The 4,510-nt window shown below is 41.1% G+C and overlaps 1 non-coding gene across 1 annotated transcript; it reads left to right on the top strand.

Moving 5' to 3' along the window:
* The first annotated feature begins 390 nt into the window (after positions 1 to 390).
* Positions 391 to 553, top strand: LOC142441811 (U1 spliceosomal RNA). Its single transcript, XR_012783139.1, has one exon. It is a non-coding gene; the product is annotated as a U1 spliceosomal RNA (small nuclear RNA).
* Positions 554 to 4,510: the final 3,957 nt, after the last annotated feature.

The raw sequence follows: 4,510 nt of genomic DNA, 5'->3' as shown, positions 1-4,510 counted from the left end.
CATGGTGAACCCATGTGTGTTAAAGGAGAACTGTGCTTCCGAGAGTTTTCTCTGGCTGCTTTTTCAGTAATAGATCATCTTCCAAGTTGCCTCTAGGGATATCTGAACCTCCAATACTGAGTTAGCAGCTGAAAAAGTCACCTATACTACCAAGTGACCACGTGTCCCTACTCTTAGCAAAAAAACCAAAAAAACAAAAACCAACAAGCTCACTGTGGAGTCATTGCAGACTGACAGTGGCTCTAGTGCACTTAGATTTGAAACTACATCCAATCCATTGTCATGCACATCAAAGTTTTAGAAGCCCTGGTTTTATTGATGGCATTGAATGTTATTTACTTTGGTTTGCTTATAAAGGGGATCTCTGTGTATACATAAAGAAACTATGGCACACTTACCTGTCTAAGGAGATACCTAATATTGAAGGTAGCTTTCCCAGGGTGAGGCTTATCCATTACAATCCAGATGTGCTGACCCCTGCAATTTCCCCAAATGAGGGGGATTCAACTGCATAATATCTGGTAATTGGGGATTGCGTTCATGCTCTCCCTAATTAAAAAGGAGAGAGAGAGAGAGGCAGAGTAACCAATGGTGGGGCTATAGTTTAGCATTGACTGGGCTGTTAACCAGAAGTTCAAGGGTTCAAACCCATCAATTGTTTGTGTACAGAATCTTGAGGCTGTCTGCTACTGTAAAAATGTGTAGTCCCAGAAACCTGAAAGAACAGTTCAACTGTGCCCGACTGGCCTGTTATCTTCCTGTATTCGGCATCATTAAATGTGTTTAGAGAACTTTATTGATTGGTATCAGACATACAGGCTAATCTCAGACTTATGGAGTTGATCTGGACTGAGTTGGATGTTTTCTCAATATTCAATTGCTCTTGTATATAAAGTTATTTTTTATACACATGACTCTCTATGAGTTTGTTTCTCTAGTCTACCCAGACTAACACAATACGCTAATTGGGCAAAGAGAAAGTTTTGCCTTAGGAAAAAATATCATGTTTAACTAAAAATATTAAAATATTATGAGGGATAGATCAGTGGAAAAGTAAAGACTTTGTTAGGGGACACCAAGCTTCTGTTAAGAATCTGTGATAAGGTGATGGTAGAGACCGGGTAGTGTAGTGGTTTTGTGTTATGTGACTAACAAAAGTCAGCAATTCAAAACCATCAACAGGTCTGTGGGAGAAAGGCAAGGCTTTCTACTCATGTTGTTAGTGAGTCAGAGGCTAGAACAAGGAACAAAAGTTATGATTAAAGTTATCTGGCAGAAATCTTAATATAAAAGAGAGATGGGGACACATTTCTACACTTTTTTTTCCTTTTTAGTGGAAGAGAGCCGAATATATTGGATAAACAAATGACCAGCGAAGAAAGACAGATGATGACACTACTCCCATAATGACTGAATAGACTTGAGTTTTGGGTCTGAAACAAGAGCACAGGATTAAACCTGGAGTCTGGAATGCGGGGGTGTTTGGATGCACCTACCTGGAAAGCAGGTACACTACAGAGAACCAGACAGCATCAGAAGACACACAGAAAGCCATCCTTTGGTAGAAGGCCCACCATTAGAAAAAAATAAGGTCCCGCTTTATATTTTGGCAGGGCTTTAAGACTAGCCAGGGGCCTTTGGGCTGCTTTTCAAAGCATGCCCCTTCAATAAAGTCCTTCTTTCTATTAAAATATTTTCTCTGACTCTGGTCTGAATTTTGTCCTTCACTTAAAATTCTTTTTTTGGTGAGAATCAAGAAATGAAAAAGCTTAAAACTTTTTATTCTCCTCTCAGTAAGACCATCAAAAGTTATAATCTCAAAAACCTGCAAAGGCTGTTCTGTTCTGTTTTGTTCTAAAGGGTATCTATGAGTCAGAATCAACTCAATGACAGTGAGTTTGGGTTTTTTGAAGGGATAATATGATGGTTCAACAACGTGATGGGCATAATTAATGATACTTAAGTCTACATATGAAAAATGGAGAAATGGCAACTGTTTTATTACAAAGTGGATTTCCCCCATGATTCATTAGGTTATAAACCTTTAAAGGAGCAGTCTGTCTCATCTTTTCTCCTGAGGAGTGGCTAGTGGGTTTGAACCACTGATATTTTGGTTAGGAACCCAGTGCTTCACCCACTGTGCCATCAGGAGTCCTTTTCTAGAAGACACAAGGCCAGAAGATCCTTAAATAACCCCTGACAAGGAGATAGATAGTTCACTGGAGGCGGGACACGTTGTTTACTCCCTGTGAGGTATCCCTGTGGAGAAGACACATCAGTCAGACCTTTGGAGCTGGAGAAGCCATTCAGAGGCCCCTGCCAATGCTGAGACGCTTACAAAGCCACTGGATCCACAAGACTTCTAAACAACTGGCCTGTGATCTTCCTGCATTTCACAACATTGCATTTGTTTCATGAGTCTGAAGAGGACACTATAGATTGGTATCAAATATATAGGCTACTATTACACTCATGGACTTGATCTGGACCGGACTGGGATGTTTTCTTAAAGTAGAACTACTCTTGATCTAAAGCTCTTTCTTATACACATATGAGTCTCCATGAATGTGTTTCTCTAGTCTACCCTGCCTAACACAACTAACTTTGTTCAAGATACTATTTTTAACAGTATTGACCTACCAACTATCCTTTGCTGGTTGGCTTTTTAAATGCTCAACAGTTGAGTTGGCTTTATAAAATTGAAGTTTGGGCAGGAGTAGCTCAAAAGAGGGGCAAAGCAATGCCCGGAGGTGTCATTGCACAAACAGTGTCTGTGTCTCCACCTCATTTAGCACCTTCCTTTTGGAAATTCACTATTTGCCCTGAAAAGAGGCCATCGCCTGCTCCTTGCTCTGCTCCCCACATCAAGGGCAGCCTTTAGGTATGCTAATAAAGTCAGAGGAATCAGAAATATTTTACAAATAAAAAGTGTCAGCTAGGGAACCATTGGAAAAACAATGTTTCACTTCAGGCTGCTACAGAGACTAAATAGCTTCATCCTGGATCAGCATCTGGCCAAGAACGGTGCGTGCTATTTCGCAGGAGGAAGCAGTTTAGTTTATAGTGTTCTATCTGGGTTTTCTCTCTGTTAGGATAGAAGCCTGGTCCTAAGAAATGCTTCACTTCTCTAGAAAGCAACTCTTGATTTTCCCACTGGAATCTCTAAGCCTATAAAAGTAACCACACAAAGACTTCATCTTATGCTTTCATTCATTTCCTTCACCTATTTGATGGAGGGTAGTACAAGAGGTAGTCTGCTGTTAATCAAATACTGGAAGTGCCACATCCTTTACTGAGATTTAGTTGTTTAAAAGAGCCCTACCTAGGATATAACAGTCCTCTCCCCTATAATAAAAACTTCTTTTAAGCCTGTTAATTACTCAAGGCCTGGGATTGTTATAGTATCTGTTGAATTACTCAAGGATGGTCTTCATTAAGGAAAGCAGAATACCATTCTGACAGCCCCTGGAGTTTGAAGGTATCAATTGATGGACTGATAATCTCTTGGAGAAATATAAAGTGTTTCCTGTGAACCTCGCTCCCTTTTATCCTCCAGTCATTGAACAAGCCAGTTAAGTATCTTTTGAGTTTATTCCAAAGTCCGTGTCTTGTCACAGCATTTAAAGTTTATAACTTACTGGACGGGAATTGAACTCTGAAACAGTTCAGAGGTAGAAACCTTACTGCTTCCTGTCAGTGCTTGTACGAATAAACTTAAACTTTCTTGAATCAACCTACTCTGCTTTGGGCTATACAGTGACAATCTCTTCCCTGACTGCTAACAGCTGGCAACACATTCACTCATTTTCAACTTACATATCTTTAAAAAATATCTAGGCAACTCTTGTGTGACTAGCATCAGGAAATAGAGGGTGAGACAATTGTGTTTCTTGTCCTGTAAGAGCCAGTAATCAAGCAGATAAAATAGGCCATTATAAAGTAATTTTTTTTAAACTGCTAAACTTAGAGCTTCTGGGAGGTCATCAGAATATTAGGTTTCTCGGGTGGGAAATACTTCGGTTCTTGGCTTCACAGGAGAAAGAATTTGCGCCAAAGCCTAGTTTGGGATTCGAGTGGGTTTTTTAAAAGTCAAAAGTTTCAGGTTTTACAGTTACGGAACATGGGCAACCTGAAGGGACTGCACACCCACCCATGGTGGTCTGAGGCCAGGGAGAGACTGTGGCATGGCTGAACCCAAAGTGGAGCAGGAGCCAACGGGAAAGAAGGCCAGTGGTCTGCAGGTTCTGGCCTTTAGGTCCCTCAGCCAGGAAGTGTGTTCAATCGTATTGGTTGACTCCATTGGCTGAATTAAGCCCACCTGTTCTAGTTTGGGCACACGCAGGTGTATCACTTCCCTGGCTCAAGGGCCTGAATTTGGAGCATGCCCAGTAGACATCCCTGGTCGCTGTTCTAGCTACCTAACATTTTCCCCCTGAAGAAGTATGGACCGAAATCTTTGGGGGTTAGGCGACATCATCTCTAGCTGCTTCCTGCTGGCAAAAGGGCACAG

Source organism: Tenrec ecaudatus, chromosome 2 (genome assembly GCF_050624435.1).
Source record: "Tenrec ecaudatus isolate mTenEca1 chromosome 2, mTenEca1.hap1, whole genome shotgun sequence".
NCBI lineage: Eukaryota > Metazoa > Chordata > Mammalia > Afrosoricida > Tenrecidae > Tenrec > Tenrec ecaudatus.
The sequence above is the reverse complement of the archived record's forward strand: the minus strand, read 5'-3'. Positions and strand labels throughout refer to the sequence as shown.